Genomic DNA, 25,314 nt, shown 5'->3' with positions numbered 1-25,314 from the left:
AAATAAATACAAAAATAAAAATTGTTTTATAATCTAACAAAGTTTAAAACAAATACAAAAATAAAACATTTAGGAGATTTGTGACACCTTTTTAGATTGTCTTTCCACTTTCCACTAACCTGCAAAGTACAAAAACAACCCCTCTGCTTTATAATACAATTTCTTCCCCAAACTATCTCATAATTTTGTGGTCAAGTACATTTCATGTTTGGTTTTAAAAGACTCTTGCTAGTATGAGAGATTCATCAAATAAATGATATGTTGATATTAGTTAATGGGATTCACGTAGTTGATAGAACCCACCGAAATTACTATAAATTTTCAGGCCATAGACATATTTATGAAAGTACCATACCCCACTAACCATTGCTACCAACAGTTTCAATGTAATGTTTGAATAAACTTTAGTTACACCAAGAACTAAAAGACTGATTTTAAATACTTCTGATTAAAAACTTGCAGCTGGAGAAGTAAGAAAAAGACAAGAATGAGAATGGAGACTCATTACTACATGTTTTTGATAACCAACTTAACACATCATTGCATTCATTACTAGGGTCACTCTATCCTGATATTTTCTCCACTCATACTGCTGCTAATCTTCTGATTCTGATACATACTGATTCAACTTCATTCAAACAGTTTGGAAGAGGTGAGTTAATTCCTCAAGTATAAATATAAATAAAATAGATATAAAATGTTAAAAATATAAAATATCCAAAAACAGATGAAACTCATTCATTAGAAACAACCATATTAATATTTAGAAATAACCATAATAAAACCAGAATTATATTTAAGAGAGACTAACAAGGAAAGTGATTCAAAAGATGAAATATACATGGAGACTAGCCTAGGGACTGATGAGGATGATCCTTCCCTTGTTTGGCAGCTTTATGAAAGCACAAAAGATACTAGCATATCAATACATACACAACTAAAAGGATGGCAGGTGATATTTGCATCCTCAAAACTTCATATCATATCAAGCCAAACATAACTAATTGTTCATACATGTCTAATTTTCTTCATCTTCATTATATTCATCGTTTGGCACACTTCATTATATTACATAATGTTAGTTGGTTATATATTTTAAAAAAAAAATCATACAAATAAATTTAGTAATTATTACCTATGGTTGAAATCCAGCAAACTTTGAAGGCAGTTGACCTTGATAATTTTGCAACATAAATGCTATCATTTCTTTCATTTCATTGACTTGTGATGTCAATGAAGATACCTATAATAGATGAAATTATTTAAAAAGAAAAATGATACCTAACAAGTTAATCATAAAAGGAACAAACCAAGTAATTGATAAAATATTCATTAACCTGAGTTTGTAATTCATCATTAGAAGGGGCAGCTGAAGATGATCCACCATGAGAACGAGCTTTGACTCCAAAGACTTTAGATAGGCAAGGACCGAAACCTAGACCGCGAACGCGTCCACAATGCTCTTGGATTCCTAAAGCATGAGCCAATGAATCTGAACGGGATATTTTTTTCGATTGAGACGATGTTGTGGATTCATATGCTTCAATTTTTTCCTATATTCAACATTTAATAAAATAGTGAAATTGTTCAAACCAGAGAAAACAAGTGCACAATTTCAAAACAACAAGGTCAAACACAAATCAGTGAGATTCCTTTGTTTAGAACCAAAATGATTCAAATTTGGTTGAATTAGAAAAAAAATATTATTCTTTCTAAATATAAGTTAAATTGAATCTTGTTTACGCTGAGTCAAACATGTTTAGGTGAGGTTTGAGATGAATTCACAGGTAATTTACAAATAATATTTTTTTGTAATTTTTTACTGTATTTGTTTCTTGATTTTAGTTATACAAGTGTGACACTTGATTTCTTTAAAACTAAAATGTTGTTTAATCAAACAACTGTGTATGTTATACTAAACAATACAAAACTAGTCATATAATCTTCACATATTTCATATGGTGTATTGTATGTAACTTCTAAATCATCTAACCATACCAGAGTTGTCTATGATTCTATAAGACATAATCATACTTTACAAACTCACATCTCTTCCACCCTGTTGTAATTTCTAAAGTAGTGTTACATAAAAAAAAATTAACAAGAATATTTAGGTTAACCTCCAAATCTTATACTCCAAATAATAAATTAATATTGAATATTGTTGCTTAAACATAAGTCTGTTTAAGAAGTATCACGTGTATTCATAGGAAAAAATAAAAAAAATAAAGTATACCAACAAAGAAAATGAAAATTTGTAAATAACTTAAATAGTTAAAACCAGTTTCAGCCACTGAAAAAAAAAATACTTCAAGACATATTGAAATTGTAGCTATACCATAATTAGGCTTCTATAACTTACACCAATTTTCCTTGCCTCATCACTAACAAAAGCTTTGTTGGTCTTCTTATGGGTAGCTATCCACACTTCTCCTCTACTAACTTTGTGTCCACATTCTCTTTCCTATGAAAATGAACAAATGCATATTAAGTATGTCATAAATATAATGAGAAATAGAAAACTGAAGAACAATATCACTTCACCATTTCTTCCCTCTTTCTTGCAATGCTCTTCGACCCCCCGTGTGAGCAAGAGTTTGCTTTGTCCTATTGCGCTTATTTTTTAGGGACATCTCCTAACATTGTCATAAAAAAAGTTAATAAATTATATCATAATTTTAAGAAAAGAAATTTAGGTTTTACCTTTGTTCTTTCTGTCGCAACCGGAATCGCGACGGGACGACGATCCAAAAAGAAATCCGCGGTTTTGGAAAAGAGACTTTGGAGTCGCCACCATAGTTTATTCTGGAAAACTACGGAAAAACCATAAAACGATAAAGCACGGTCCACGAAAACCAAAGATTGGGTTCGGGAGTCGGTTACGCGTGGGGAAGGTGTTAGCACCCCACAACGCCTGCCCTAAGGCAGTACCTTTAACTAAATGCACGAATATGATGTGATTTTCAAAATGTTTAACTATCCCCTAAAATAAAATTCTAAAATAAACAAAACATATTTTTTAGTTTTCTGGGCCCGACAAGGATTGACCTTGCTCCTACGTATTCTCATTCAAAATGAGAAATCAGGGTTACGTAGTTCTTTTAGAAAACTGCTTGAAAATTTGTTTGAAAATTGTTTAGAAAATTTTGTTTGGAAAATGATTATGGATAAATTTGGATTTTTTGGGGAAGTGAACCTGACAAGGGCTAGCCTTGCTCCTACGTATCTCCACTCTTGATGGAGAATCAAGGATCACGTAGTTCTGGGTAGCAAGACTATTTGTTGTTTAAAATTGTTGATGTTTTCGGGTTTTTTTGAAGATTTTATACCTTTTTTTTGTATTTTGTTTAAGAAAGAGAAAAGGTTGTTAGCACAAGGACGATGCGTGCGATCACACATGTGCATAAACCTTTAAAACATATTTTGTTAATTTTACTTAAGGAAAAGAAAAGGTTTTTAGCACAAGGACGATGCGTGCGATCACACATGTGCCTAAGCCTTTAAAACATATTTTTGGAATTTTAATTAAGAAAGAGAAAAGGTTTTCAGCACAAGGACGATGCGTGCGATCACACATGTGCCTAAACCTTCAAGACATATTTTTGTAATTTTATTTAAGAAAGAGAAAAGGTTTTCAGCACAAGGACGATGCGTGCGATCACACATGTGCCAAAACCTTTAAAACATATTTTTTGTAATTTTAATTATGAAAGATAAAAGGTTTTCAGCACAAGGACGATGCGTGCGATCACACATGTGCCAAAACCTTTAAAACATATTTTTATAAATTCCTTTATTTAAATTGTAAATATTGCATTATTAAATATATATTTTAGGATAAGTAGATATCTAGAATAAAATAAAATCAAATAAAATGAGACAATAAAGCTAAATAAAAATAAAAATAAATAAAAATAAATAAAATAGGATAAACAAAATAAAAAGAAAAACAAATAAGTAAAAAAAACAAAGCAAATAATGAGGGGTCCGCGAAAAGGGGTACTAAACGTTACGTCACAGGCGACCGTGCAGTCCGTGGTAGAGGCCAAGCGTACGTTGGGAAAGGATTAAGAATCACGAGCGCTCGTTGGGGAGAGTTGACGAACGCTCGTTGAGAAAAGGAGCATGGATGACGAGCGTTCGTTGGGGGAGATAACTAACGGACGTTGAGAACAGGAGGGTGGATGACGAGCGTTCGTTAGTGACGAGCGTTCGTTGGTGACGAGCGTTCATTGGGCGATGACGAACGGATGCTGGGAAAGGGGGGCAGAATGACGATCGCTCGTTGTGGACGAACGTTCGTTGGGGAATTGGCTGAACGACCGCTTGGAAAGGGAGGCAGAATGACGAGCGCTCATTTTGAAGATGACGAACGGACGTTGAGAACGTGAGGCTGGATGACGAACGCTCGTTATGGACGAGCGTTCGTTGTGAAGATGTGGCAAGTTGATGACGAACGCTCGTTATGGACGAGCGTTCGTTGGGAAGATGAGGGAAATTAATGACTAACGCTCGTTATGGACGAGCGTTCGTTGGGAAGATGAGGTTGGATGACGAACGCTCGTTATGGGCGAGCGTTCGTTGGGAAGGGCTGAATGACGAGCGCTCGTAGGGGACGAGCGTTCGGTTTGGATTTAAATGACGAGCGCTCGCTGGGACGAGCGTTCGTTGTTGGCGTTGAATGACGAGCGCTCGCTGGGACGAGCGTTCGTTGGGGACGAACGTTCGTTGGGAAAGGGCTGAATGACGAGCGCTAGTAGGGGGCGAGCGTTCGGTTGAGAAGATTGAGACTGGATGACGAACGCTCGTTATGGACGAACGTTCGTTATGAAGATGAGGCCGGATGACGAACGCTCGTCATGGACGAGCGTTCGTCGGGAAGATGGGCGTTCGTTAGGCAATTAGATGTCGAACGTTCGAAAAAGGCCAAAACGTGCGTTCGTTCTGGGCTTGGCCCACCCGGGTGGCTTCTAACCTAGAATCTCCTAGGGGTTTGGCACCTTCCCTTCCATTCCTCACCCACTCAGATTCAAACACTCTCCCGTAAGCTCATTCCCTCAACTCACACACTCTCCAGAGACCCAAGGTCTCTTACACTCTTCACGGGCTCGCCGCCGCCTACGCCAGCGCCGGCCACCTTCGCCTCAACCAGCACACGCCTTGGCCTCGCCGGCGACAACTCACGCCACCAGCCCTACTGCCGACCGCGGCGCCACGGCCTCTTCTCCCTCGCTTCTCTCGCACCAGCCTAGGGTTGAAGCTTTTCCACCTTGGGCACCGCCTGCCGCCGCTCCCACTCTTCCTCTCTCGTCCTGGTTTTCTTATTGACCGTTATTCACTGGTTCAACCTTGATTTTGCACGGATTTGGTTGAGGAACAGAAACGTTGAAGACTGCGGAAAATCAGAGCTCGTGCTGCTCCAGGTCTTTGAAAAGGAGAGACCGAAAATGGATTTCTATAGCTTCATTGTGCAGGATATGCATTGGCATGTGTTGGTGTGTGTATGAGTATGAATCGTGAATGAAGAAATTGTTCTGCCTTGTATGTTGATTGGGTTATGCTTGTTGGAGGTGGCGTCGGAGACGTTGGGGAGATGGGAGTGATGGTACTGGAAGTGGTGCTGGAGATGATGTTGGCCGAACGGTAAGAGTGAAAACGGTGGGCTGGAGTTATGAGTTTCTGTATGATAGATGCTGAAGGCGTTGGGGTGAGGTGGTTACGGATGGGGTATGTGCGAGAAGGCGAATGGCTGCCCAGGCCGAGAGAGGCAAGACGAAGGCTATGGCGATGGCGCCTTGAGCAAAAAGGAAATCATGCTTCTCTGGATTTGACCATCATGATGTTTTATGGATAAGTGTTGAGAAGATGAAGAGGGATGTTGAGTGTTATGAGAGACCAGAACCCAGGAGAAAAGGAAAGTGAAGCCTCGTGGTGTAAGGCGCGTTCATGTGCTCATGGGAAGAGAATGGAGACGCGTTGGTAGCAGAAACATTAGGCAGTGAACGTAGCACGAAGAAGGAAGAAAGGAAAAGAACAACAATGCAATATTGAGTACGTGCACATTAACCTACAATATTGATTACCTTAAGGATCAGACTAGGATGGAGAACGGGGATGGACGACTTACCTAAATGCTGGAGTTTCCTTCTTCTTTTTTCTTTGTGATAATCTCCTTCTCTTCTCTCGGTGCAGGTCTGAACCTCCCAGGAAGTTGGCTTCTCTGGTCGTCGATTCTTGATACAATGAGGGGAGTTTTTTCTTTTTGAGAGAGTCCCTCTTGATTCTGCTCCCTGTCTCTTTTCTGTGTGTCTATTTCACTTTCTCTTCTCCATTGCTTTTTGCAAATTCAATCCCTTTGTTGTGCCTCCTGCCAAAACCAAATCGCGCCTCTGCTCTCCCCAAAACTTGCCTTGTCCTTGCCTGCACAAAACCAATTTTTGCCTCCCGCAGCAGAGCCGTTTTCCTCCACTGTCCCCTCCTTTTTGCCAATTTGTCCTTTTCTAACTCTTTTGATTCATTTTTATTTTTTCTTTAATTTTAAAACCTTTTAACTAATAATAATTTTTTAATTAATTAATTTTTAATTTTTTTTAATTATAAACAAAATGAAAAGATAAAAATTTAATTAAAATTAAAATGAATCAAAAATAAATAAATAAATAAGAAACAAAAAAAAATAAGAATTAATATTGAAACAAAGAATTAAAAAATAATAATAATAATAATAATAAATAAGTAACAAAATAAGCAATAAAGGAAATGAATAATAAAAGATTAAATATGTGACAACCAAAATGCAATAAAACTATAAAAATAATCCGGACGAAATTGGGTATTGACAGATGCCCCTCTTTACTTAGATTTTACTAGATAATATGACAAACGACGTTTTTATATTATCAGAGTAAAAGATAAGTAAAGATAAAAATACTAATTTCGTCTGGATTTCAAACAGAATGAGAGAGAAATAAACAGGGAAATCTAAACAAAACGAACAAGGCTAAGAGAATTGGGGTGTGTAGACATTATGGAGGGTGTACCAACCCTATGGATGAATGATGTGAGGTGTACTAACCTCTTGGAGGGTGTACAAACCCTGTGGAATGAATGATACGAGGTGTACTAACCCTATGGATGAATGATGTGAGGTGTACTAACCTCTTGGAGGGTGTACAAACCCTGTGGAATGAATGATACGAGGTGTACTAACCTCGTGGAGGGTGTACAAACCCTGTGGATGAATGATGTGAGGTGTACTAACCCCTTGGAGGGTGTACAAACCCTATGGATGAATGATATGAGGTGTAATAGGCTCGATGAGTGCCTTGAGGCGTGCTATCGTAGAAGAAACTCCTGGATTCAGATTTTTTTTGAAGAAACATTGGTAAATACTGAGCAAAACATTAGAGAGATTTAGATATAAAGGTCTGCCAACCTTTTTCATCACTTCAATTTCCCCTTACGGATTTTTGAAATTTTTTTGCTTTCTATGAAATGATGTTATGTTATGATGGTGCATGAATGCATATGAGCCATTGGTTTCGTTCCCTTCTTTTGCTCTCGCTTTCTCTTTCTTACACCTTTTTTTTTTTTTTTTTTTTTTTTTTTTTTTTGAAAATTCTATGCATGGAATCCGTTGTCGATGTTGACGTCAAACGCGATGTACGTTCGAAATGCATTCAGTCAAAATAATGGCAAGGAGCAGTGGGTTCTTTGATGCAAGGAAGCGAACGTAACTAGGGGTTCAAATTCCCTCTAGCACTAGCTTGAACCTGAAAAGGGTGCGGGAGATGAGTACGAAAGGCAGATGGTTGAATGACTACCTGTGGGTAAGGTTAGCATTTGAATTTTTCTTACTTTGGGAGGTGTTATTAGTATCTACACACGCATGACCCGCAAGGGCTGCCCCAACTTTGTTGCGTATAGTAAACTCGATTTGGAGAATTGAAAGGTTCAGGTAGGAAGGATTGCCCCAATTTGGCGATTCTTGATTGACTGGGAGACTTCACTTTTTTTGTCTTTTCTCTTTTTTTTTCGATGCTTTTATTTTCTTTCCTTCTTTTTTCTTTTCTTTTGAGTGATTGTGTCATTCACCACATCATTTCGTTTCAGGGTTAAATTCGTGAGAAAGATTAGGACAAACAGTCTTCAGTCAGCGTGGACTTTTATTGGCTTGTACCGTGGCCAAAGGTCAAAGGGTTTTGAAAGAAAGGGATAACGAAGGCTCAAATAAGTGTTTGGCGGTTAAATTGTTTCAACAAGAATCATTTGCAAGGTGTCGAGTCAGCTATCCCTAGAGATTTGAAACTTCGGGCATCCTTTTATTTTCATTGGTGTTTTTTTTTCTTTCTTTTCTTCCCCTTTTGGGTTGCTTGCTTCGTTGTCTCTGTTGTGTACTTCTTTGAGACTTTATATATTTTTTATTTCTTTTTCCTTCTTCATTTTTTTTTAGAAATCCCCTCCTTGATTTCGGATGCCCTTGATGTACCCTTTAGGTTGACATCGATGTGCTAATGATTCTTGTCGGGGGTGATGAAAACAAATATAATTTATGGCTCAAAAGGGGTGCAATTGGATAAACTTCTTTTAACGTTTGGATAAAGAAAAAATGGCCACACGTCACTCTGAATCTTTGCTTACCTTACTTTCTCGCGACCTTAGCCCTGGAATGAAACTCGGTAGTGGTTGACACATCGACTTCATTGTTTTTTTCTTTCTTTTTTTTTATTATTTTTTTTATTTTTTTTATCTCCCAATCAACAGATCGTTGGGGATGTGTACCATGATGAACACTGCCCCAGTATTGTATTCATGACAACCCTTTGTTTTAATGGGAAATGAAAAGGTTGAGGGTTCAAGTAGTATGAATGCAGATGCTCTAGCTGGAAAAGAACGATGGTTACCCCCGAAACCTTGCATCAGGAGAAGACCCAACTTTGGTATTTTCAAAATTTATTTTGCTTTTGCTTTTCGAAAACACTACGCCCTTGACAACCTCATTGACAACGAATTCAACATGTGTCTTTTCTTTTGCTTTCTTTTTTTTCATTTTTATTTCTATTATATTTTTTTTAATTTTTACGACACCCACCAGGACCGAGCTAAGCCGACTGAATACCCGTGATGCTTTTATTGACATTCGTTCGATTATTTTCGTTTTCAATCCTCTTTATTTACCTAAACAGCTCAGCGCGACGTGTAATAATTTCAGAAAGTATGAACAAAACTTAATATGCGGTATTTATTGAATGAAATAACACAGATTACAACAATTTAAAAGGCAATGTTAATATTCGCTAACGGCAACCCTTATCACGGAATCATCATACATAGAACTTTTTGACCGCATCAGAATTAACCGGTAACGGTAATTCCTTCCCATCCATCCTTGTGAGAATTAGTGCCCCACCAGAGAATGCTTTCTTCACTACAAACGGCCCTTCATAGTTCGGGGTCCACTTGCCTCTATGATCTTTTTGGATGGGCCAAATCCTCTTCAACACCAGTTCGCCCTCATGAAACTCTCTTGGGTGCACCCTTTTGTCAAACGCCTTTTTCATTCTCCTTTGATACAGCTGTCCATGACACACTGCTGTTAACCTTTTCTCTTCGATAAGGTTGAGTTGGTCGAATCGGGTTTGAACCCACTCAGCTTCCTCTAACTTAGTTTCCATTAACACGCGTAAGGAGGGAATTTCGACCTCAAATGGAAGTACCGCTTCCATCCCATACACTAGCGAGAACGGCGTGGCCCCAGTTGATGTTCGTACTGATGTGCGGTATCCGTGCAAAGCGAAAGGAAGCATTTCGTGCCAGTCTTTGTAGGTGACCACCATCTTCTGCACAATCTTCTTGATGTTCTTGTTAGCAGCCTCTACTGCCCCATTCATCTTTGGACGATAAGGGGAGGAATTATGGTGGTGAATTTTGAATTCCTCACATAACTCCGCCATCATCTGATTGTTCAGGTTGGTAGCGTTATCAGTGATGATCTTGTTGGGTAACCCATACCTACAGATCAACTCCTTCCTTATGAATCTAACCACAACCTTTCTAGTCACGTTGGCATACGAAGCAGCCTCAACCCACTTGGTGAAATAGTCGATTGCGACTAGTATGAAGCGATGTCCATTTGACGCTTTTGGTTCTATAGCTCCGATGACATCTATTCCCCACATCGAAAATGGCCATGGTGCAGACAACACGTTCAGAGCAGTGGGTGGCACATTGATATTATCTGCATATATCTGACATTTCTCACACTTCCTCACGTGTATGCAACAATCGTTTTCCATGGTCAACCAGAAGTAACCAGCTCTTAAGATCTTCCTAGCCATCGAATGTCCATTCATGTGTGTACCAAATGTACCTTCGTCCACTTCTTTCAATATCAACTCGGCTTCCTTTGCATCCACACATCTGAGGAGAACCATGTCATGGTTTCTCTTGTATAAAACATCCCCACTTAAGATGAAACTGCCGGCCAACCTTCTTAGTGCTCTTTTATCGTTTTCGGACGCATCCTCAGGGTATTCTCGGGTTTTAAGATAACGCTTGATATCAAAGTACCAAGGCTTACCGTCTAACTCCTCCTCGATGAAGTGGCAATATGCGGGCTCTGCATGGCTTTTCATTTTGATTTTTGGTAATTCTGCATCTTGATCAACCTCAAACATTGACGACAAGGTGGCCAGTGAGTCTGCTAATTGATTATCTTCTCGAGGTATATGGTTAAATGTGATGGAATCGAAATACTCCATTAATCCCCTGATGTAAGCTTGGTAGGGAATTAATTTTGTATCCCTAGTTTCCCATTCTCCTTTCAGTTGATGGATGACCAAAGCCGAATCTCCATACACATCCAGAATTTTTGCCTTAGACTCAATTGCTGCTCGAATACCCATGGCACAGGCTTCATATTCAGCGATGTTATTTGTGCAGCTAAAACACAACCTTGCCGTCATTGGTATATACTGACGCTCTGGGGAGATAAGCACTGCCCCTATTCCATGTCCCATCACATTCGAGGCTCCGTCGAATAACACCGTCCATGCTTTTTCGTTTCGGTCTTCTTTGTTCTCTTCGAATAGAGCCATGATATCCTCATCGGGAAATTCAGGTTGCATTGGTTGATAATCACAAAGGGGTTGATGAGCCAGGTATTCTGCTAGTGCGCTACCCTTGACAGATTTTTGAGTGACATATACGATGTCGTACTCTGACAATAGCATCTGCCATCGAGCTATCCTTCCAGTAAGAGCAGGCTTTTCAAAAATATACTTGATAGGATCCATCTTGGATATCAACCATGTGGAATGACTCAACATGTATTGCCTTAAACGATGAGCGGCCCACGCCAATGCGCAGCAAGTCCGCTCTAACGATGAATATCGTTGTTCGCAGTCTGTGAACTTCTTGCTCAAGTAATATATAGCGTGCTCTCTTTTGCCATCCTCATCATGCTGACCCAACACACAACCCATTGACTTGTCCAATACAGTCAAATACAAAATGAGTGGCCTTCCTGGTTCTGGTGGACGTAATACAGGAGGGTTTTGTAAGTATCGTTTGACTCTCTCAAAAGCGGCCTGACAATCCTCATCCCACACCACAGCCTGATTCTTTCGTAACAACTTGAACAGTGGTTCACAAGTAGCAGTTAAGTGGGAGATGAATCTAGCAATGTAATTCAATCTACCCAAAAACCCTCGAACTTCTTTTTCCGTTTTAGGCGCAGGCATTTCCATTATCGCTCGCACTTTGTCTAGATCCACCTCTATCCCCCTCTGGCTGACAATAAAGCCCAACAACTTCCCGGATTTCACTCCAAATGTACATTTGGCGGGATTCAGCCTAAGCTTATACTTCCTCAATCTCTCGAATAACTTTCTCAAGTTGAGGACGTGTTCTTCTTCTGATTCGGACTTCGCGATCATGTCGTCCACATAAACTTCAATCTCCTTGTGCATCATATCATGGAAAAGTGCCACCATCGCCCTTTGATATGTTGCCCCAGCATTCTTGAGTCCAAAAGACATCACTTTATAACAAAATGTGCCCCACAATGTAATAAAAGTAGTCTTTTCCATATCTTCTGGCGCCATCTTGATCTGGTTATACCCCGAAAAACCATCCATGAACGAAAACAGTGAATACTTGGCTGTATTATCAACCAGGGTGTCGATGTGTGGTAATGGGAAATTGTCCTTTGGGCTTGCGCGGTTCAAATCTCGATAATCGACACACATCCGAACTTTACCATCCTTCTTAGGCACCGGTACAATGTTTGCTACCCATTCTGGGTATCTCGCCACAGCTAGAAACCCTGCATCGAATTGCTTCTGTACCTCCTCCTTGATCTTCAAGGACATTTCCGGTTTCATCCTTCTTAGCTTTTGCTTTACCGGTGGGCATTCCGGCTTGAGCGGGAGCTTGTGTTGTACAATATCTGTATCGAGGCCTGGCATGTCATTGTAAGACCAAGCAAACACATCCCTGAACTCCCTCAATAAGACACGCAATTCTTCTTTCACTTTTGCTTTCATGGCTGTACCAATCTTCACCTCCTTTACCTCATCCCCATTCCCTAAATTGAGTACTTCAACATCTTCCTGGTGAGGTTTCATCTCCTTACACTCTTGTTCCACTAGTCTCAACAGTTCAGGCGGGGGTTCCGGGTCATCATCACAATCATCTTCCGTATTATTGACGGGGCGCCCAAAATCAGGAATATCAACATAATTACTTTCAAAACATTCATTGTCATATCTGCATTATTTGAGTTTATGAAAAGAAAATAAATAAACGAAAAACGACGAGGAATGCAAAATGATGATAAAACACAAACAAACACACTTTGATTATCGCGCTGAGCATAACAAACTAAAAGCGTCAACCCGTAAGTCATGAATCCTAAAGCCCCGGGTAAAGCTATAGGATTAATTAAAGTTATTACTTCTTATTCAAATTAAGCATCACGGGCAAATCCAGCATCTCCCAGTTGTCGAGTCGTGCATCCGGGGAGCAGGCCCACACGCAACTGGAGCCTTCCGATCCATCTTCATCTCCCACAGCTGCTATGTGGCCAGTGTTAACCCAACCAGCACTGCGAAAGCTCTCCTTGAGGTCACAGATACGAATTCTTCCCACTTTGGGCTCCCGTCTTTCCATCCGAGCTAGACTGCGCTCCCTCCTTTCTTCTATCAACCTTCTCCTATCCTCCTTGGTGGGCTTGTATCCCAGGCCATATCTATTCTTGTTCTCGACGACCTCCAGAGGGAATGCTCGCCCCTGTCCATACCTACCCAAACCTTTCCCATGCATGTAACCTTCTTTTAACATGACTTTGGCCATCATGATAGAAGCACGCGACAGATGTGGGCTGATCGCGAATGGCTCCACGTAGGTGTTTCCCACGATCTCCAGAGATTGGAAAGTTGCCTCGAGAGCTTCCTCGGCTACTTCAATATAACGGAAGGATGATGGTCCGCTCACAAGGAGGTCCTCCTCTCCTGATACTATCACCAGCTTATCTCCCATAACATATTTCAGCTTTTGGTGTAGTGTGGAAGGCACAACTCCTGCAGAATGGATCCACGGGCGACCCAACAAACAGCTATAAGCCGGGAGGATATCCATAACCTGAAAGGTCACTTGAAAGACACAAGGACCGACTTGAACGGGCAATTCAATTTCTCCCATCACTACCCTTTTACTGCCGTCAAATGCCCTCACAATCATAGAGCTCGGCTTCATATGCATTCCATCACAGGGGAGCTTCTCCAATGTCGATTTTGGCATGACGTTCAGAGAGGAGCCATTGTCCACCAAGACACGCGCTATAACGTGATCCAGGCATTTCACAGAGACATGAAGAGCCTTGTTATGCCCTCTCCCCTCAGTGGGTATCTCCTCATCAGTAAAGGTGAGGTAATTATTAGCGACGATGTTGCCAACAATGCCCTCGAACTTGTTCAGAGAAATACCTTGTTCCACATGAGCCTCACTGAGTATCTTCATCAACAACTTTCGGTGCGAGGCAGAGTGCATGAGTAATTCTAGCAAGGAGATCCGGGCAGGCATGCGATTCAACTGTTCCACCACTTTGTCTTCAGATATTTCCCTCTTCTCCTCTGTGTCGGGGGTCTCCTCGGCCTCCACGTTCTTCCCCCTCAAGAACTCCTTTGCTTTTGCAGCCATTGATGCTTCCCTATCATTGGTTCTTTCTCTCGCCAATTCTGGTGGTGTAAAGATTCGACCACTTCTGGTCATTCCACCAATGCCTGATATGTTTTCCACAGTCGGATTTGCATATTCTCCCTCGTCTAATGCAGTTGCCCCATATCTTCATGGGACGACTTTCTCGTTCTTATAAGGGAAAGGAGTTGGCACTCGGATGACCACAGACGGATTTCCTTCAGTTACCAGTGCAGGGGTGGTCCTAGTAAAATGGATCACCAAAGGTTCGGGTAGAGTCACATCAGATTCTCCACCAATATGTGCAAATACTTCCTCCTCTCTGACCTTGCGGCACACTTGCATCAGATTTCCATCAAGTAAGTCTTGTAGAAAAATCTTGAATTCCATACATTCCTCAATAGAGTGCTCGGCCTCCGGATGGAGTGCGCACGCTATACCCAGATCATAATCGCCCTTCACTAGGCCCTTCTTCAACAAAGCTTCAAAGATAAACCTCCTAGAACTTCGGATTTCGCCCACATCTCTTATCAGATCATGGTTTCCAACCTCGACGGCGTTCGTCGAGGAACTCCCGTGCCCGGACAATGGATTAGTATTGACGTTGGGCTGGTCCTCTTGAAACTTTAACCAACCCGAATCTATCAGAGCCTGAACTTTGTATTTGAGAGCCATACATCCTTCGGTCGAGTGGCCAACGCCTCCTGCATGATAACTACACCTGGCATTCGCGTCATAACCCCTAGGATACGGCGGCTGTACAGGCTTCATCGGACAAATGGCGACCAGACCCTTTTTGACTAGGTTAGGTAACAATTCAGTGTAGGTCATAGGGATTGGGGTGAACCTAACAAATTGATTTCCCCTTGGGTTGTTGTTGTGACCCACATTCAGATTTGGGCCCATGTTTGCGACCGGTCTTGCGGCTTCGGTTGGGATACGCTGCGGTGGATAATACGCTTGTTGTTGTTGAGGCCTAGCTTGGTGAACAAACGTGGTGTTAACAGCATAAGGAGGTGGGTTTAAGTATGGTCGATAATTAGGATTGGGAGCTCGTCCTCTCCACGCAGGCATTACCGACGCAGCATGTACCTCCCCCTCTTTTTTCTTCCCCTGATTGAAGCTGGGCTTTTTGTAGTTTGTAGCTGCAGGTGGGCCATATGCTATCTTCCCGTTTTTCAACCCAATTTCTATCCTCTCACCAATGATGATGGTGTCAGCAAAATTGACAGATACATTCCCAACCATATGCTCATAAAACGGCGGCTGGAGTGTGTTTACGAACATCGACACCATCTCCTTATCAAACAACGGCGGCTCAACTTGCGCAGCCAACTCTCTCCATCGTTGGGCATACTCTTTGAAAGTTTCATTGTCCTTTTTTGTCATATTCTGCAGCTGCAGACGGTCCGGAGCAACATGAGTATTGTATACATATTGTTTTACGAAGGCGTCAGCTAGATCCGCCCAACAACGAATTCGGTATGGCTCCAGGTGGGTGTACCAGTTCAATGCCACCCCAGCCAAACTTTCCTGGAAAACGTGGATGAGTAGCTGCTCATCATGGGCATATGCAGCCATCTTTCTGCAGTACATGGTCACATGGCTTTTAGGGCAAGTGTTACCCCTATATTTTTCAAACTCCGGCGCCTTGAACTTAGGCGGGATTTTCAAGCCCGGAACCAAACTCAATCGGGCCGCATCTCCAAACCCGTAGCTCTCAACTCCCTCAACAGCTCTCAACCTCGCCTCCAGACTTTCCAACCTACCCGTAGCTCCAACGAGGCTACCGAATCCCCCAACCACCGTGGCGTGTGGTGCAGCTTCGGCTGAAAAATCCTCCCTAGCAACCACAGGCGGTACTGGGGTCACCCGAATTCCATCAGTGGTGTTGGTCTCATTCATTCCCGTGCCCACCATGGGAGCCGACACTAAGACAGGTCCCTGAATGCCGATCGGTGGTATATTGACAGTCGCGGGAAACGAGAATGAAGCGTGCTCAGCTTCTGAGTACTCTCCTACAGGAGGAGCGTAACCCGGAGGTAAACCATACAGTGGGAAAGGGACTGATTGGCTCGCAGCGTTAAACATTGGAGGATAAGGGTGAGCATTCCCCCCAACATGCGTAGATGAAGACTCTCCAGCAGTCTTCATGGATTCAAGCGTCACCAAGATCTGGCCGATCTGGTCCTTCAACTGGCCAACATCCGTTTTGAGAGACTCTTGTGACTCCTCCCAGCTTGCCATGGCTTTTGAGTTTGCCCGGGTCCGGTAGGGATGTCGTGGAAATTTGGTCGTCGTTTTTTCTCACGCGTACTGCTTTATTATTTTAATTAATTAGATGGAAATGAAACATGCTGAACAAAAGAAAAGATGATGCATGCTAGTAATAGGGGGAAATCACAAGATTGTAATGACATCACTGATGGAAATTAACACAAGCAGATGCTAAACAACATCCCACGCCTTTCATTTAAAGGGAAACAAGTTCATTACATTTCTTACAGGAAACAAACCATAAAGATCCCTAAATACATCAATTCCTAGTCCGAGTGATGAGGGATTTCATCTCGTCTATCAACCGTTTACAGTGATTAATAAAAAGCTCTATCTCTACTGGTGGGCTATAAAAGTGGGTACTCGCTTCAGCTTCCGACACCATTCTAGGGATGTCTTCAATCGCCCCATTTGCCAAAGCAGCCAACTGAGAGAAGCTTTCCTTCCAATGCTTTACGGCCGTTTCTTGCTCTGCGATGTGCTCTTTCATTCGCTTTATCAAGGCCTGATGCCTTTCTTCAAATTCCATCGACCTCCATCGCTCCTCCTGCTCCTCGATGTAATCCTCCATCTGCTTTAACATGGCTCGATATTCCCCTTCAGCCTCTGCCAGCTTCCAGCGCTCCTGATTCAACTCCGCTTCAAATGATGTAGCCATTTCCTTCATTTGATGCCCCGATTCTTGTACTTGGACTTGCGCTTCCCTTAGTCTTTTTAGGGCTTCCCTTTTATCCCTCTTGGCTTCTTCATAGAGTTGTTTCCACTGTCTGCCCTCTTCTAAAGCCACATTCTTCTCATTCACCCTCATGGATAACTCCTTACTCGCGGCCGCAAGATCCTGTTTTACTCGGAATGTATAATCTCTCTCTGCCTTCTGGCTTTTGACAATGTTTTCAGAAGCCTGTGACTTTTCTTCGTTATCATTCCTCATATCCACAAAATCATTGCGAGCTTTCTGTAATTCATTTTCCAACCTAGCATTCCTCACCCTCAATTTCTCCACCTCAACCTTCAGCTGTTTCACCTCTTCACTTTCTGGGGCTTGGAATGTTTCTTCACTTGCTGATTGATCATTGATGGGCTTAAAAGGCAACTTGACTTCTCTTACCCTCTCCAGAATCCAGGTATGGTAACTAACCCTGCTATCCATCACTCCACTCCTCAGGTCCTTCTCTGTTCGCACCACATTTTCCCAGGCACTTCTGACTCTCCTCAACATTTCAGTACAATGTCCGTCCTCATAGTAGATGAAGAAGGCTGTGAGATAATCTGCTGAAGGCGCTCCCTTCATAGGATATCCGAACTGTCTTTGGACCAAAATAGGGTTGTAGTTAATACAATACCTAGCGCCTATGAGAGGTATGTTAGGGAAGTTGCCACAATGATGGATAGATGGTTTAGTCTCAAGCCAAGGAAGGCGCCATTTTACGTTTCCCTCTCTCAAACCGGCAAAGAAAAGAGCCCACCCATTACCTCCTTGATGCGACAGATTCTCAGGTGAACTTCTAACATCGACTACCCCCTTAAATACTCGTGCCGTCATCCACGCATATAACGCCGGCAAACAACAAAGAATCCTCTTTCCTTTTCTCTCCTGGCAAAAACTCATAGTCCCATACACATCTGCGAGGACTGCTGTTACGGGGTTTTCTGATCTCGTCTATTTTGCCACGAAGACATCAATAGCAGTGTAATCTACAAAGTCTTCCAGCTTGGGAAACAGGACAATGCCAAACACAGTGAGGGCTAGTACATCCATGAAGGTCTCCCATTCTTCCCTATCGCCCAGGTCGTGCAAATATTGTTCAAGGTAACCTTGTGTCAGCCCCCGAATTTGATGTCTCGTTATGAACCGGTTCTCCAATTCATTGGGCTGTAATTTCATTATAACAGCAAGGGTAGAAACAGAGGCATGATGCTCCAAGTGCTGATATGGCTTGGTACCCTCTAATGGCAAGCCCAGAATATGCTCAAATTCTTCTACAGTTGGCGCCAGCTGGAAGTCCTGGAAGGTAAAACATCTCAGGGGAGAATCATAATACTGAGCTAGAGCTGTAATAGCGGGCAACTGTACTTTCACCTCCATTAAACTCAACAAATTCCCATATTTCCTCCCGAAGGCTTCTCTCTGTATGGTCTTGAGTCTTCGGCCTAAATTTATCAACCCGGTCGAATTTCCAACATGTGTCCTTAGGCTAGACTTCTTTCTTAAAATGGCGGAGTTGGTATGCAGTGTAGCATCGGATCTGGTGTCAACATCCATCTCGTGTGAAGTCAAGTGTATACCTGTGATTTCCCCTAAAACCAACATGTTACTAAATGATGCATGAATATGATGCATGATAATAAAACAACACGATGAATCAAATGCATGCATGGTATGAAAATGCAATAACATAATTTTCGAAAGAGAACGAACAGCGTGAGGATTACAAGAATACACGTTTCTCCCTTTGTGCCCTAATAAAGGTTCAATGGCTTGGATTCGATGTCAAGTATATGCAATCTCACAAGGATGGTCTCCTGAACCTAGAGGTCAATGGTCACTAGAGCTATGGTCCCCTTCATAGCATCTCCACAACAGTCGAGTAATCAATTAGATGAGGAGACACAAGTGAAGAGAACAAACTCTAGCTGGAGTTCTCACGATAGCCAGACAGGAAGTACATCCCAGAATGACACCGCTACACAACTCCTCTAATTCTAAGCTACGCTCAGACCCGGGTATAGGGCCCCACTCATGATATGCTGAAAGTGTGTGTGTGAAGGGAGAAAATTATGCACACCCAAACCCTCACCTGCAAAACAACCAGAAAAATTCCCAGGCAGATATAAACATATTGTCTACCCTAGGGTTCCATATTCAACAATTCACATGCAGTTATTCCAACTATCAAACACAAATAGAGAAAAAAAAAACAGGGGAAGAAAAACACAAAGAAAAATCATGTCAAATTCGCGCATCTAATTAAATGGCCTGACTCTCGACAGTCCCCAGTGGAGTCGCCATCTGTCGCAACCGGAATCGCGACGGGACGACGATCCAAAAAGAAATCCGCGGTTTTGGAAAAGAGACTTTGGAGTCGCCACCATAGTTTATTCTGGAAAACTACGGAAAAACCATAAAACGATAAAGCACGGTCCACGAAAACCAAAGATTGGGTTCGGGAGTCGGTTACGCGTGGGGAAGGTGTTAGCACCCCACAACGCCTGCCCTAAGGCAGTACCTTTAACTAAATGCACGAATATGATGTGATTTTCAAAATGTTTAACTATCCCCTAAAATAAAATTCTAAAATAAACAAAACATATTTTTTAGTTTTCTGGGCCCGACAAGGATTGACCTTGCTCCTACGTATTCTCATTCAAAATGAGAAATCAGGGTTACGTAGTTCTTTTAGAAAACTGCTTGAAAATTTGTTTGAAAATTGTTTAGAAAAATTTTGTTTGGAAAATGATTATGGATAAATTTGGATTTTTTGGGGAAGTGAACCTGACAAGGGCTAGCCTTGCTCCTACGTATCTCCACTCTTGATGGAGAATCAAGGATCACGTAGTTCTGGGTAGCAAGACTATTTGTTGTTTAAAATTGTTGATGTTTTCGGGTTTTTTTGAAGATTTTATACCTTTTTTTTGTATTTTGTTTAAGAAAGAGAAAAGGTTGTTAGCACAAGGACGATGTGTGCGATCACACATGTGCATAAACCTTTAAAACATATTTTGTTAATTTTACTTAAGGAAAAGAAAAGGTTTTTAGCACAAGGACGATGCGTGCGATCACACATGTGCCTAAGCCTTTAAAACATATTTTTGGAATTTTAATTAAGAAAGAGAAAAGGTTTTCAGCACAAGGACGATGCGTGCGATCACACATGTGCCTAAACCTTCAAGACATATTTTTGTAATTTTATTTAAGAAAGAGAAAAGGTTTTCAGCACAAGGACGATGCGTGCGATCACACATGTGCCAAAACCTTTAAAACATATTTTTTGTAATTTTAATTATGAAAGATAAAAGGTTTTCAGCACAAGGACGATGCGTGCGATCACACATGTGCCAAAACCTTTAAAACATATTTTTATAAATTCCTTTATTTAAATTGTAAATATTGCATTATTAAATATATATTTTAGGATAAGTAGATATCTAGAATAAAATAAAATCAAATAAAATGAGACAATAAAGCTAAATAAAAATAAAAATAAATAAAAATAAATAAAATAGGATAAACAAAATAAAAAGAAAAACAAATAAGTAAAAAAAACAAAGCAAATAATGAGGGGTCCGCGAAAAGGGGTACTAAACGTTACGTCACAGGCGACCGTGCAGTCCGTGGTAGAGGCCAAGCGTACGTTGGGAAAGGATTAAGAATCACGAGCGCTCGTTGGGGAGAGTTGACGAACGCTCGTTGAGAAAAGGAGCATGGATGACGAGCGTTCGTTGGGGGAGATAACGAACGGACGTTGAGAACAGGAGGGTGGATGACGAGCGTTCGTTAGTGACGAGCGTTCGTTGGTGACGAGCGTTCATTGGGCGATGACGAACGGATGCTGGGAAAGGGGGGCAGAATGACGATCGCTCGTTGTGGACGAACGTTCGTTGGGGAATTGGCTGAACGACCGCTTGGAAAGGGAGGCAGAATGACGAGCGCTCATTTTGAAGATGACGAACGGACGTTGAGAACGTGAGGCTGGATGACGAACGCTCGTTATGGACGAGCGTTCGTTGTGAAGATGTGGCAAGTTGATGACGAACGCTCGTTATGGACGAGCGTTCGTTGGGAAGATGAGGGAAATTAATGACTAACGCTCGTTATGGACGAGCGTTCGTTGGGAAGATGAGGTTGGATGACGAACGCTCGTTATGGGCGAGCGTTCGTTGGGAAGGGCTGAATGACGAGCGCTCGAAGGGGACGAGCGTTCGGTTTGGATTTAAATGACGAGCGCTCGCTGGGACGAGCGTTCGTTGTTGGCGTTGAATGACGAGCGCTCGCTGGGACGAGCGTTCGTTGGGGACGAACGTTCGTTGGGAAAGGGCTGAATGACGAGCACTAGTAGGGGGCGAGCGTTCGGTTGAGAAGATTGAGACTGGATGACGAACGCTCGTTATGGACGAACGTTCGTTATGAAGATGAGGCCGGATGACGAACGCTCGTCATGGACGAGCGTTCGTCGGGAAGATGGGCGTTCGTTAGGCAATTAGATGTCGAACGTTCGAAAAAGGCCAAAACGTGCGTTCGTTCTGGGCTTGGCCCACCCGGGTGGCTTCTAACCTAGAATCTCCTAGGGGTTTGGCACCTTCCCTTCCATTCCTCACCCACTCAGATTCAAACACTCTCCCGTAAGCTCATTCCCTCAACTCACACACTCTCCAGAGACCCAAGGTCTCTTACACTCTTCACGGGCTCGCCGCCGCCTACGCCAGCGCCGGCCACCTTCGCCTCAACCAGCACACGCCTTGGCCTCGCCGGCGACAACTCACGCCACCAGCCCTACTGCCGACCGCGGCGCCACGGCCTCTTCTCCCTCGCTTCTCTCGCACCAGCCTAGGGTTGAAGCTTTTCCACCTTGGGCACCGCCTGCCGCCGCTCCCACTCTTCCTCTCTCGTCCTGGTTTTCTTATTGACCGTTATTCACTGGTTCAACCTTGATTTTGCACGGATTTGGTTGAGGAACAGAAACGTTGAAGACTGCGGAAAATCAGAGCTCGTGCTGCTCCAGGTCTTTGAAAAGGAGAGACCGAAAATGGATTTCTATAGCTTCATTGTGCAGGATATGCATTGGCATGTGTTGGTGTGTGTATGAGTATGAATCGTGAATGAAGAAATTGTTCTGCCTTGTATGTTGATTGGGTTATGCTTGTTGGAGGTGGCGTCGGAGACGTTGGGGAGATGGGAGTGATGGTACTGGAAGTGGTGCTGGAGATGATGTTGGCCGAACGGTAAGAGTGAAAACGGTGGGCTGGAGTTATGAGTTTCTGTATGATAGATGCTGAAGGCGTTGGGGTGAGGTGGTTACGGATGGGGTATGTGCGAGAAGGCGAATGGCTGCCCAGGCCGAGAGAGGCAAGACGAAGGCTATGGCGATGGCGCCTTGAGCAAAAAGGAAATCATGCTTCTCTGGATTTGACCATCATGATGTTTTATGGATAAGTGTTGAGAAGATGAAGAGGGATGTTGAGTGTTATGAGAGACCAGAACCCAGGAGAAAAGGAAAGTGAAGCCTCGTGGTGTAAGGCGCGTTCATGTGCTCATGGGAAGAGAATGGAGACGCGTTGGTAGCAGAAACATTAGGCAGTGAACGTAGCACGAAGAAGGAAGAAAGGAAAAGAACAACAATGCAATATTGAGTACGTGCACATTAACCTACAATATTGATTACCTTAAGGATCAGACTAGGATGGAGAACGGGGATGGACGACTTACCTAAATGCTGGAGTTTCCTTCTTCTTTTTTCTTTGTGATAATCTCCTTCTCTTCTCTCGGTGCAGGTCTGAACCTCCCAGGAAGTTGGCTTCTCTGGTCGTCGATTCTTGATACAATGAGGGGAGTTTTTTCTTTTTGAGAGAGTCCCTCTTGATTCTGCTCCCTGTCTCTTTTCTGTGTGTCTATTTCACTTTCTCTTCTCCATTGCCTTTTGCAAATTCAATCCCTCTGCTGTGCCTCCTGCCAAAACCAAATCGCGCCTCTGCTCTCCCCAAAACTTGCCTTGTCCTTGCCTGCACAAAACCAATTTTTGCCTCCCGCAGCAGAGCCGTTTTCCTCCACTGTCCCCTCCTTTTTGCCAATTTGTCCTTTTCTAACTCTTTTGATTCATTTTTATTTTTTCTTTAATTTTAAAACCTTTTAACTAATAATAATTTTTTAATTAATTAATTTTTAATTTTTTTTTAATTATAAACAAAATGAAAAGATAAAAATTTAATTAAAATTAAAATGAATCAAAAATAAATAAATAAATAAGAAACAAAAAAAAATAAGAATTAATATTGAAACAAAGAATTAAAAAATAATAATAATAATAATAATAAATAAGTAACAAAATAAGCAATAAAGGAAATGAATAATAAAAGATTAAATATGTGACAACCAAAATGCAATAAAACTATAAAAATAATCTGGACGAAATTGGGTATTGACACTTTCATCAAGTCGATAGTCAACAAACGAAGCCCAATGATCTTTATCTATTCCTTCTGGAGCCATGGCAATCAATTTATCTCTAGTACGTGTGCCATCATCTCTTTGTTGCCAAAATTCTTGCCGATAATCTCTCCATTTATGATTAAGCACTTTTAAGATGTAATTTATTTGAATATCGGAATTGATTGCAAACTTTGTCTTCAAAACAAATTTTAATCAAAATTAACAACAATTATCAAATAACTCAATTGTGAATTGAAACTTTACATTACTTACTTGAATAGTATTATGAATTATGTCTTCTCTATAATCTTTAGGAATCTTCTTCCAAGTAGAATAGCAAATAGGGAATGCCTTAAAGTTTCTAGCAATACTCCCTAAGAATCGGTTCAATAATCCACCACCATCTCCAATTGGTTGATACTCCTCATTCCAACGCACAATAATCTTTTCATTTAGAGGCAAATTCCAAACATCATTTGTTTTTAAGTGTTTGGTAGCCATCTTGCATTGGTCATCTGTGAAGAAATCAAAATTGTGTCAAATACCCTTGTGTCAAACAACTTCAACAATTATTATTGATATAAGTAACAATGTCTTACCAATAACATCAACCAACCATGATCTCTTGTATGTTGATGGCCTTTCTTGTTGCACTTCCAATAGAATATCTTCATTTTCATCTTGTTCATGTTCATCTTGTACATGACAATTTCCTCCAACTTGAGTTGGTGAATGAAAAGCATCTTCATTTGAGGGCTACACAAGGTTAAGTCTAAGTTAAACTTGTGAGGGACCACATCTTCAAATGGCAAAACAATGTCCTTCAAATCAGTTCTAGATTGTGGTCCCCTCACATTGCTAAATTTGCACCTTGAGATAAAAAATACACAGGGCATCTCTTAGAAAGCAGAAATGTAGATTAAAAACATGATTTAAGTACAGTGGTGGTGGTTTGTAGCCCTCAAACCTTAGATAAGGTTTGTAGCCTTCAGAAAAATATCTTTTAAAAATAAAATCAGGAAGAAATTATAAATTGTAAACAGATATCCTATATAAAATAATTAATTTTAACGATATTAATTCAATGGGTTAGAACTTCATACGAAACATAAATTTGTATCACTATAAGCATATATATAAAGGCTTGAATACAAAAGTGGTCCTATTTGTTGTTGTTTTACTATTTTTTGTGTGGCATAGAAGTACTTATTGTATCTAGCAAATTGACCATAATCCATATAGAGTTAGAAGAAATAGGTTAATTATTGAAGGAAACAGAACACTTACATTCACTTCAAAAAAAAATTCATTGGAGGACTGAATAAGAGTAGGAGTGCATGTGCTTTGACTTGTCGAAGGTAGCTTTAGTCTGTATGTTCCTGCAAATAAATGAATGTCAAAAAATGACAACAAGATGAATAAAACAATATATAATAACTTACTTTTTTGAGGGGCGGATAGAGAAGGAGATGATTGGACTTGAGGAACAACACTTTGAGTTGTTGGTGGATGATTAACAATATGACCCCATGTATGAGAGGCACTTTGCTGTGTATGATGTTTTGTCTCCTTTTTAACTGTCATTTTCTTCATCTTCAAGTGGTCTACAAACAATTACATAATTAAAAGTTAAACCACCTATATATAATATAATAAAGAAGAAAATAAACAGAATAACAGCCTATATAATAACTAAC

At 41.4% G+C, this 25,314-nt stretch overlaps 1 pseudogene; it reads right to left on the bottom strand.

Moving 5' to 3' along the window:
- Positions 1 to 1,135: 1,135 nt before the first annotated feature.
- LOC148197393 (uncharacterized) lies at positions 1,136 to 25,201 on the bottom strand (annotated as a pseudogene).
- Positions 25,202 to 25,314: the final 113 nt, after the last annotated feature.

The sequence above is a fragment of the Vigna umbellata genome, chromosome 6 (genome assembly GCF_029865625.1).
Source record: "Vigna umbellata cultivar VRB3 chromosome 6, Vumbellata_1.0, whole genome shotgun sequence".
Taxonomy (NCBI): Eukaryota; Viridiplantae; Streptophyta; class Magnoliopsida; order Fabales; family Fabaceae; genus Vigna; species Vigna umbellata.
Note: the sequence above shows the minus strand (reverse complement) of the source record. Positions and strands in the feature narration are given on the sequence as shown.